The sequence below is a fragment of the Augochlora pura genome, chromosome 7 (genome assembly GCF_028453695.1).
Source record: "Augochlora pura isolate Apur16 chromosome 7, APUR_v2.2.1, whole genome shotgun sequence".
NCBI classification, from domain to species: domain Eukaryota; kingdom Metazoa; phylum Arthropoda; class Insecta; order Hymenoptera; family Halictidae; genus Augochlora; species Augochlora pura.
In genome coordinates, this window is record NC_135778.1 from 33,762,020 (window position 1) to 33,774,479 (window position 12,460).

At 39.4% G+C, this 12,460-nt stretch overlaps 1 protein-coding gene across 15 annotated transcripts in view; it reads right to left on the reverse strand.

The window, feature by feature from the left end:
• Trol (terribly reduced optic lobes) overlaps positions 1 to 12,460 on the reverse strand; it is a 163,972-nt gene that overhangs the window by 128,939 nt on the left and 22,573 nt on the right. The window lies entirely within an intron of this gene.

Below are 12,460 nucleotides of genomic sequence, written 5' to 3' on the forward strand. Positions count from 1 at the left end.
CAATATTTACACTGTCGAGTCTGTTTATATTGTAAAAAAATTGTTAAAAACGTGATCTAACAAGTCACAAGGCTTCATGTGCATAATAAGTTGCAACAAGTCATAAATTCTAAATACTATACAAGTCCGAAGAAACAATTTTCAATTTAAAATTAAAATAACATCAATTTCGAAGGGTTGAAGCTCGCCCTAGCATTCAAATATGTAGCAAAATCCAATTGTATGAAACTTAACTCCAATTCCATGGACGGATAAACGGCGAAAGAGGGGATGATCGATGGACTCCGATAATCCGACATGTCCCTCAAACATGTCTAGGATAAATGGAGTTCTACTGTACTAGAAAAGTGGATGTCAAGGTCGCGAACGCTGTCAACAGTAGTCAAGCAAGTACTTCATCGATTAGACTCTGAGAAAATAATTTCGTTCGATTTACATGTAAAACGTATAATACGGTAATATAATACAAGGAAAGAGAAAGAACGCCGCCTTATTAGAAGCCACCGAACGTCATTTACAGAGCGCAGAGCCTCGAAGAAATGTCAAGTGTCCACCGGGTCGCAGTGTCGACGTTGTATCGTGGTATATTTTTCGGCGAAATGTTCCGAATAATTGGAAATCCGTGAAAAGACCAGGAGGAGCAGCGCGCGCATCTTTTGTCGCCGGCCTGGAAAAATCCGGCGCCGGGCGAAAATCCCGCCGGCTTTTCTCAGCCGCGGGTCGTTGGGGGTCGGTATTTGGGTCGCGCGTCCCACATTCCGGCCGCGCGTCAAAGTTAATTGCAGGTGTTAACGACGATTACCGTGCGCGGGGCATCCCCCCCCCCCCCCCCCCCCCCATCTCGCCGTCCCGTGTTTGTCGTTTACGCACACGCCGGTCCCGTGTGTCTGGGCTTTTGTGTCGGCCGCGCGGGGGATGAATCAAATTTCATCCCCTTTGTTTCCGGTCCCGGCAGCAACTTCTTTCTCCGCCCGCAGCACGCGACCCGTGCACCCCCCCCCCCCCCCACCTTCTCGCACACCACGAATCGTCGACCTAATATCTCGCGAGGGTCGCGGAGAAAACCACCCCGCCGGCCCCGCGGGTCCCGAAAGACTTGAGAGAACTCGCCAGGTAGGGACGCTCAGATTTCGAATGCGATTTCTCGGTAAATATTCCGACGAATCTGGGGTTGAGGGAAATAATTATTGAACGCCCCGGATATTTATGCGCAATAAATAAATTTTAAGACAGATCGAAGTGGCTTGTATTTTTTTTTTGTGAATGTTAGAGAATTCGCACTATACAATGACTAAAGTATGTTTCCTTTCAATTTCTTTATTACTTGGAATGAAGAAAATGTAAAAATTGTTTTGTTCTTGCTGCTTTTTTTATCTGAGACTATAATGAAGATAATATATTTATTTTTAGTTATTGATACTATGCATAAAGTTACTGTTATTTCTCGGTATAGACGCAATCTTATTGTAGTAGAAGTAGACTGCTGCTTTTTACGCATTTTTATGCATTTGTAATGAAAACAGAATGAGCAAATGCAAAACAGTGTACAGCATCTACAGAATTAAAAAATTCCGTTGGACCAGCTTCCATGTTATTAAAATAATTATGGAACGAAATCAAAACCATGTAGCCTCAGTATCTCTTAATTAGTGCTGACTGTTTTTATTTTGCAGAGAAATCCGCTAATTGTAAGAAAATTACACCCTCTGCAAGAATTTCTTTCCAAAATATTCTGTATTAGATATATGTATATATATTATATAATAACTGCTTTTATATTATTTAGTCATTCATATATATTAAACACATGCAATTATACTAATATACATAAAGAATAGTTTTAAATATTTATCAATAGAAAGAGCAACACTATGCAGATCAATCGCTGAATAAATACTGCCACAATGTCAAATCATTTACTATCTTACACTAGTCAATCGCTACGAAGAAGGAAGATTCAAGAGACAAGTCTTGATACATACAGAGTGTCCAAGAAGTCACTCGCAATGAGGAAATGAGTTCCTGAGCTAATTTGAAGCAACCTTTTTCTTTACAAAGAAATTTTCATCAACAATGCCTCGCAGAAATATTTTGTAAAGGAAAAAGTAGCTTGAAATCACCTGAGGTGTTCCCCATTTCTAATAAATGTGTAAATAATAAATTCTCGAAATTAATCTTTTGTTTCTATCGCATTTTCCATCCATTTTGAACGCTTATATAGGATAAAAGAAAATAAAAAAAAAAAAAACAAAAAAAAAATAAATAAGAAGAAAAACGAAATAACTGTGTACTAAAAAAGGGAAGTTGTTTATGACTCGACCTAATAACTAGAAGGGCCCACGTGCAAGCCGCGCGAAGGGCGCCTTGAATAAGTCTCACGTTGTACCGGAGGACGTCGATGCGTGCATCGTAGCACCGAGCGGCAGAGGGCAGATCCCTAGACAGGGACAAGGGCCGGTGAATCCTGTTGAACGTTCCTCGAATCGCACAGCTCGTTTGCTCGAACAGTTCGGTTAAAGTTACCGTCGCGAGCAGACGTCATTATGATGGGAACACAGCGGCGGGAGCTGGCGGGCGCGCGGAGGATGCAGGCCGTTTGAGACTCATTCAACGGTCGACGGAGGGTGATATATCCCGCGCGGTCGTTGCACGGTCGAGCTTTTTCAAAAAGCGCATTCTCGACGGTTGCACGCGCAACGCCGCGTCGCGTTCCATCGCGTTGCATCGTGCCGGCTCGCCGGGCGTGCTCTGTAATTTTCAATGGGCTTCGGTGCGTGCGCTCATTAACGCGCGCGATGGAATCGAAAAACCGCGTGTCTCGCGCGATATCGTTATCTCTGTGCGATGCCCTCAAACGAGGCGGTCGTTTCGCCGCCCGCGAATCGACGCGACGTCGACAACGGCGAAGCGCGTCGACGGTTCTCCGCGCGAGGAAAGAGGCGCGGGGTTCGATCTTACAGAAGAGTTTAGGCTTAAATTAACAACGACTAAACTACCTCATTTTTGTGGTAGAGCCTTCAATATTTCTTTTAAGAGCATGGAAGATATTAAAAATATTAGACGCGCGAGAAAACTTCTCCAGTTTTAACCTCTTCAGGGATGAGCTTTTATAGTAGAGAATAATCTGTTTAATTGTTTCTTTTTATTTATCATCCATATCATTTCATTCAATGAAGTTTCTACTGTATCGCTGAGGGATTCTGTAGGAAATAGTTTTTCAGTTGATTCTCATTTCCTTTGCACTTAGAATAATCATAATTTTAAGCAAATTAAAGGCAGTATCCCTGAAGAGGTTAATCTATCACGAATACTGTTTTGACATGATCATTGATATAATTATTTATATAATTATTTATATAATTGTCGATGTAATTATTGACACAATTATACCTGACCTAACCGGACACAATTATACACTGATTTCCCGCGCCGAGCTTCGAGCTGAAATATCGACAAGAAATTGGCGTGCGCTGCAGAAGTCAGGATTCAAGATCTTCAAGTCAAGTTTTACCAAACCATATTTGCCATAAATTTTTAAAATCCGTGGTCTACTAATAACACATGAATAACACAGAGTCGTTGAAACGTTCGCTCGAAAATAGGTCTCAGACGATGTTCGTGGTTAATTCGGATGATTCTGATAAGGAAACACGAGTCGGAAGCCATTTTAATTTACACCGACGACAGTCCTGGTGCAAAAATCTGGAACGGTTTGAAACATTAACGGATGCGCGCGGGCTGATAAAAGCACGCGCGGCGAACATGTTCTTCTGGCACTCCGGCGATCGACTAATGGCTCTGTAATTGATTAAGCGGGGCGAACCGCTGCCGGATTAATCGTGACACCCTGTAGACGACGCCCGCTAAAGATAGAAGGGACATCGGGAACCGCGGGTCGAACAGCGCCGCGGCCTGTAATTCTTGTCGCCTATTTAGAAGACGACTTCACAGCGGAGTTCCGATTAATTTTAACAAATTAACCGACAATCGAGCGACGATTAGACCCTGTTCCGTGGCCAGCATCTGCGATCGGATCGTGGGATTTTTCCGCACTTCCGTCAGTCGAATCCATCTCGAGGCGAGCCGGCGACGTTCGTTTTCTTATTTCGTAGAACGTTAGGAGATGCGAGTACGATTGACAATTAAACATTTTAAATTATAATCAGACATAAGACATAATTAGATTATAATTAGACATAAAACATAGATATAATTAGATTATAATTACAGTTAGGTATAGCTTAGATATTTTAGCAAAAGATGTCGCATTACAGCGCCAAGGATGGTTTGTTTTCAACTAAAAATATTCAACAGAATGTCGTTCTTTAACATATAAAAGAAAATATTCATGCTCGAATATTATAAAAATTTGATTACAGATATTCAGTTTGCAAACGAATGTAAATTTATTTGCAATTAATTATTAATAGAGTGGCGTTGCAAGTCCTAGGCCAAGTGCAATGTTATTTCTCTGTTGATTAATTTCATAAGTTACAATTAATATTAAGCGCCGCTCCACCCAAATATGTGTGACACTAATTTCTGTCCAATCTTGAAAATTTTTATTATAATATATTTGAACAGATTGAATTTGACTGAAATGTTTCGGATGCGAAAGAATTCTAATGCCACCCTCTACGCTAAATATTAACTTTCTAGTTTCGCTTCAATTAATTAAATAGCACTAACTATATGGGGATTTTAGTGGTCGATTGTCGGCGCTGAATGTGTTAACATATCAACATTTCTAGTTTTTTTTTTTTCATTTTTACTCTATTCTATGTTTCAAGCATACATTTACCCCATAAATGCATAAAATCCACGGTCTACTTATTGGATAATTTTTGGAGCAATAGTGGTATGACGGAGGGCATACATTATTTAAGGCACACTTTGATATACTAAGACGAAGAAGCCATGGTTTTATAATATAAATCTTTCAAGAGATCTTACGGCTTGCGTTAATACAGCTAGATCGAATCATCTTCAGTTCAATTAAAAATAACTCTGAATTCTATTTGCAACTATGATTATCCAACTCAAGATATTGATCACGTTCTCCGGCATTGCTCGCACAATTTTAATCACCGAATCAGACTCCTGGAAAAACTATTGTTTCTAGGTAAAATGTTACCTTTCCTTATTTATAATTTCTTTTTTAGAAGCAGGTATTTTAGTGCTCTCGAGGTAATTGATTAATGATTAACGTTAAAAAATTTGATATTGCATTTCTTGATTCTCTTATCATTCCTATTATCTTTCACACATCATCAACTTCTAACCATTCTTCGTTTATAGCTTGTCTTGCAGAACGATAAGACATATTACATACCATTATATTTATAGAAGATAAACCGAATCGCCATTTTTAAAATAAGTCTCTATGACGTAAGTGTACACAATAAAGAATGCCATTTAATCAAAATTATCTTCTATAAATAAAACACCATGTCATGCACCCTCGATTACTTCCATTTAAAAATAAATATCTTGACACATATAAATCCATATTAAAAGAAACCGTGAGATTTCTTCAGCGCACCCTATACATATATGTTTGTGTTTTATCTCACGATCAGCTGACCGAAAGTCCTGGTCGATTCGTTGTTTGCACAGGCAAATACGAAGGATGGTTCTATTTGCACCTGTCACCAACGAAATGGAACGTTGTACAAGGTAACTAGCGTTTAAAAAGTAAGAACATACAACATACGTCAAAAAGAAAAAAAAAGTGCGAGCCAGCTAAGCGCCAGGGACAGTTTGCTAATTATAACTACGTAGTTGCCAAGTCGGGAAAACGATTGTGCGATTCTGTTTAAGAGCGATGCATTGAAGCATCCGGACGTGGGAAATATTAATGAACGCTGGAGGCGAGATCAAAGTCGCCCGAAGCCGAGCCGAGTCGAGCCGGTGACGCAAGCTCGTCGCTCGTGTCTCTCGAGCGGAATGCCGAGCGGAATTGTGCTCCCCAGATTGCTATTTGCATATTTGGAATTGTGTAATCAGAAGACATTAGCGCATCAATGTATCGACTGTCGATTCGAAGACATCCTAGACGCGATCCCTGTGCTCGGAATAATAACGTGCTCGAACGAATCGGTAAAAATCGTGCGAACATCTCTCGGTCCAGTTCGCAATGAATCAGATTATTATTTTAGATCTTCGATCAGTGTTTTTCCAAAGAACGAATTATTCAATGGTATTGCGACATATTCATTGTAATACATACGTAATAAGCTATGATATATACATAAACTATACATATGTAATCAACTTTATGAATTTTAATTAGATGTATACATAACGTAATTTCGTTCGGATGCGATGTACTGATGTACGGTGTATTCAGTATAATTTTTCAACGCTTCTCTATGGAGATTTTTAAACATCTTGCATCGCACACGGAAGCTAGAAGATTGTATTTTATGATGGATTTATGAAGTTTTGTAAAATAATTCGATATCACGTCGATAATTACAAAAAAACCTGTGGAAAAAACACAGTTGCAGGCTATAACTGCCCATAGTAAATTCGAATTCATTCACCACTGCTTTCCTATAGGAATTTTTTGACTTTTGGGGTCTCAAATTAAATCTCGAAGATTGTACTTTCCGATAGATTTATTAAGATTTTTTGAAAAATTAGTTGCTACAAGAAAAGACAAAAATTCATTGTCGTAAATCTATGATAACCAGAGCAAATTCATTTAATACGATCGAATAAAAATTGATCTAGATAAAAATCTCTTTAATTAAAATTCATTTTATAAAAATGTAGCCAAATAAAATTTTACTCGAATAATAATTCATTCCAAAATGATGGTGAACAATATATATTAAATAAAAACAAACTGTTTCTTTTAATCATTTTACTAAACTGAAAGTAGTGCGAACATATTATCAAATACTTCTTACGTCTTCACAATTTGAACTCTAGTTGTTAGCGTAAGTGAACGTTCCAGAGAAGAACATACAAAAGATGCGTCGATTTCCTGGCACGACTTTCTTCCATCCAGAACTGCGATTCGTTCCAGTATGCGATCCAAAAGTCGTTGGCGATCGAACCGCGTTAATCGTCGCTAATTGGAGGCGATAGAAAGCGAGCGCGTTCCACGCAATTAGCCCGGGAACCGTTAACGAGGAACGTCGGCCAGGGTTACGACCCCGTCGCCGCTGGATCAACGTTTATCTGGTTCTGCGGCGAACCGTATCCGCGATCTATAGATCTCTAAATCGAGTGATCGCGTCACCCGAAAAACCAAGAAATCTTGGTGGCTACCTCCGGTGCTAGCAAACAAATTAATATCGTTTAGCAACTATCTGATTCATCATCGGTTTGTATACAAGGTATCCCAAAATTATTTTTTATTTATTACTTTTGGTTAATGAAGGATTCATTTGAAGGAATCATTTGAAGTATCTTTTTCCTTTGCCCAAACGCAATCCGTGGCTTCGTTTACGAGTTATTAAGGAAAAACGCTGACCAATGAGAGGCGAGATCAACTAGCGTGAGATGGCCGAGCCAATGAACGGAATTGGGCTTATTTCCCGGAAGTAACATAATATTAGGACACTTTGTATGCAGGATGTTTGCGATAATTTATTCCAGCATTTTTTCATAAACGATAGACATTAGAACAAAAATGGGAGGGAAGGAAGTTATACTATATTTAACCCTTTCGCTACAGGTGCCGTATACATCCGGCATCCACATGACGACCTGTGTGTACGAGTGCCGCATATATCCGGCATCCAAATGATGTGTATACAAGTGCCATCCGTAGGCAAAACACAAAAATAATTTTGTATTTTAATAATTGTGTAGGTTCTTTCATATTAAAAATGTAAATATACTTGTTACATTAGAGCAATGATTGTTTTATTCAGCACAGTTGTTATTTAAAGCTAAGAAAAACGTATGTACAGAAATCACACACACTGTGCATTTCTGGCGTGAACTTTCGTTCAGCGACAGTACTTCGGCGGACGACACTGCCGTAGTAAAAGGGTTAATCTTCAATATGATAGCGTACCTCAATTTTTAACATTTTTAATACTTTTCGAGAAACGAAGCTGACTATATATTTTTAGGAATGCTATATATTTTTATACATCGTACGAAGACGTGCGTTAAGACGAATTCAAATTTAAAGTACATCTTGGCCTTCAGGGTTTTGCAAGGTCAGAAATAAAAGGAAGAAATTAAATGTTATGTTCGTTTATCTAGCGGGACCATAATCCTCAGCGTCGCGAAAAAAAAACTGTGTTGCGAGCTTTGACCCGCATAGCGGATGAATGAAAATTCAAATGCACCGTCACTTTCGCGGTACGATGAATGCGCCAGCAGTTCTTCGAGCCTCGATAGCATAGTAAATAGTTATTCGAACCGCAAGGTGGACGAGTTGCGGAACTTTTGCATTTTGAATGGTCTACACAATGACGGCGGTCCATGATGTCATCGGAAACGAAACAGTCAGGCGATTGATCGGTATGGACACGGCAATCGTTTACATCACGGCAAATAAAAATAGCGATGCTCGAAAGCAATGCCGTCGATCCGAAATTTCGTTTTCGGCGATGGGCACAGTCTCGCTCAATTGCCGAACTGTCGTCTCTATGCAATGATTGGCGTTCGAAATTAAACAAATCCATTTGTAAAAATTCATAACTGCTTCCGTGAAAAATTGATAATAAAATTTTACTTCCGACGTTAGAACCACATAAATTTACGGCACGAAAAAAACTCGAAAGCCAACACACGTTGCACACAGCCAATATTTTCGAAGCGCATAATTTATTTGATTCATTATACATATTTCATTTTATTTGTTTTCGTTTTGTAAATAATTTAAAAATGTTTAATCTCAGTCGTCCTATTTCGTTACTCATTGATCCATTATTCTACTATTATACCTCACATACGATGTTAGAGAGTAAATTTATGGAATGCAAACACAACTAAAATACTAACAGCATTAAAATATGACTGTTTTTTAAAAACAAAACCGACATTTGATCTTTTCTGTTTACGTACTCGTTCGCGATCGACTCAAGTCCTCAGACTTTTGCAATCACAGCTCGCACGTGCAAAACTAATCCAACACGGATGCGAATTATCCTGTCGCCCGAGATCCGACCCACTTTTATTACATTGTAATCCGATTACTACAATTTCCGTCTCCAATTACCATACACCTTGACTCGGCGTGCAATGTCGGAACGGGTAATTCTAACCAATCATCATGCTGAGTAGTTTTTTGTCGGAATGGCCCTGACTAGAATCACGCTCGCGAACGTCGCGAGCCGCGTTTTCGTTCGCCTATGGAAATATCACTGGGTCACTGTTGCGCGTGCTCGAGCGCCGTTCGAAGCCGTCGCCACCGCTAAAATATGCGAAACGCGCGAAGCGTTTCAACAAGAAATCAACCTTGCGGTCATCCAATTAGGTGTGTCTGGCTCGCGCGCGTTTGCTCGCCGATTAGCGGCGACGCGACGCATCAAAGCGTCAAAGTAATTCACGTTTTCCGTCCGCGCGTGGCCCTCTTTTTTTCCGATCGTATACTTATGGTCGCCGCGAGTCGCCGGTTCGCCGAACGGCCGAAGACGAGCATTATCTTCGTTCAGGTTGGCGTGCAGCGGTTACGACGTTTATCCGCAATTAACTGAAGAGCGCCCACGAATTGGTGGAACTGTTTATGCTGATTCCAGTGTATCTATTTTCAGAACTGACGCTAATACCGTGTCGTTCAACGGGGCAAGCCGTTTAAATGACTCACGGCGAACTGTTAACGCGATTATAGTGGAACGCGTGTACGCGAATTACCGGGTAACTGTGATCGCAAATACCCGGCGAGTTATGTGCTCCGTCACTCTCGGAAATAGAATTACATCATGCCCGTGCAAATCGAATGTAATGTTACCCGTTAAAACTGGCCTTTTTATCTCTGTCGCATACTTACTAGCCGTTGGTACTTATAGAACACAGTATTAATTATTTGAAAGACTGCGGAACGTTTAAGCAGAACGAGAGTTAACTGCATTGAATGCATGGAATCGATCATGCACGGAGTTTCATTTCATGCTTTAACCCCGTGCCGAACTGTATTTTATACAATTACAGTGAGTAGAACTGTATTAGAACAGTGTAAAGAGAAATGCATTTCAAACCGTCTAGGTTATGTATATTAATCTGCATTTCGTCTATATTAAATCTAATATTTATATACTTAATATATAACTAAGTCTAATATATATTTTGTATGTCTAATAATATATAATTAATGTATATTTAATACAACATATAATTTATTTTATATTTAATATTTAATCAACATTAAAATGATTAAAGAAAGAAAAAACTTGCTGCTTGACTTCTATTCAATGCAACTGACACGAACAATTTTTATTCTACATAAAAGTCCGCGGTATAATAATTTCGAACGCGTCGCTCAGAACTTTGCACACATAATTCAGACATGCAGAAACAAATCTGCAGAGTTTTAAAATAATAGTTGTTGTAGTTTTTGCAAAAAGAATCCCAATATGCGAGGAGGTCAACTACAAATTTCCACAGAATTCAATAAAGCTGTTCAACTTCTGGTTTTTATAGTTCCTAAATTAAGAGTGCTACTAACATCAACAAACTGAACATAGATCAAACATGTACAGACAAATGTGTAAACTTTCAAAAATATAGTTCTCGCAAAGTGCTAGGAGGCGGAGTCGAGAAAGGAAGATAGGCCGGTTAATGGAATTTTTCGTGATTCTTTTTAGTTCTATGGGGTTTCGGTGGTGAGACCGTGACTGGGATTACCATGCGGTTCCTGCACGGTTCATCGAGCCTCAAAGGTTGAATTTATGGGCGCCGATAAGCAAGAATTTATTGACACCAGCGGTCTCGACTCGATACCGGCGTATTTCTGCGTGCGCGTACACACGGCCGTGCATCGGCCGGCTTATCGGACAGAGCTATTGTCTCCTGAGATCGATCTACACGCCGATTGGCGTCCGGAGGACAGCTGGTGTAGGACTCGAGTCGCGATCGAACTCAATTTGAACTTATGTTTCTCCTTCATCGTCTTCTATTTCATTTATTTAATCGAATAACTTTTTATTCGGAGAACTTGATAAATTCCTTATTCGATTAATTTTTATTCGAATAATTCAACTGATGTTGTAATATTCTTTATTCGAATAATTCGGCAAAGTAATGTGGTAGACATAAATCGATTAACTGTGTAAGAAGTGATTTGATGCTCTATCGTTTCCATTTAAATCAGTTATTTTCTCTGTCAATTCCTGCACTAATAAATTATTGTTCGAATGACATCTTATTCGACCGAATTCTTATTCAGGCAAATTTTTATTTAGGTATATTTTTACTGTATTGAATATTTAAATCTATAAACATTTATTCTACGTAATATATTATTATATATTCTATTCTATATAACTCTATTGTAATAATTATTACTGTTATGTCAAGGTTTTATCAAGATTAATATAATATTTAATATTGAATATTAAATAATATTAAATCTGTTATACATAATATATATTCACTGATATTTATTCTACGATATTTGTCTTATAATATTTATTCTCGAGTAAAATGTTTATTCGTCGGTCTCTATCTTTCAACCGTCACTCGACTAAAATTTCGTCCAACTCTGGCTGAAACGGGCTGCTCAGAAATTTCTCTGAAGTAGGCACTAGAAAAATCATTACCGCTATCGAGTCTCGGCTGTACAACGTCCACAGCACGTGTAAACAAGGCGAAAATGGAGCAGCAGCAGGTCCACTGATAAGTGCGATAATTGACAGTGCGTCGCACGCCTTTCGGATAATGTTTCCACGATTAGAATCCGATAGCGGATTCGTGCGAGGAAACGCAGCCATTTTTGAAAGGCCACTTTCCGAGGATCTCCTGTACGAAGGATCAGATATCCGAAAGAAAAACCGAACAGCTCCGGTTCGTGCCTTTTTGATCGCCGGATTTCGATGTGACGAAGCGGTTTTTCGACCGGTCCTAGCGATTGGTCGGTTTCACCGGGGCCTCGGAGACCATGAATGGCGACTGATTAGGCGAGCGGAGTGGCTGTTGTTCTGAAGAGCTGCTCTTATCGCGGGAACGCGTCACCTCCGGCTTTCTAGCGCCTCGAAACAAGTGGCGTGTTGCTCGGACCTCGAAAATCTCGCGATTCCTCGGCTCTTTAAACAGGCGTCGAAAAAATTTACCCACTGCTAATTCGAATTTCCTGCTACTGAACGCCCAAGAGTAATGGTAATAGCGTCGCGCCGCAAAAAAGAGATCGGAAGTCGAATTCTATGATCAAAAACAATTGTTATCCAACTACTGGACAGTCTGAAACATTAAAAATAAATTAAAGGAAAAGAAATATAAAAACACCGATCATTTATCTCTTAGTTTATCAATTTTTTTGTAACATATTCTTTATGCT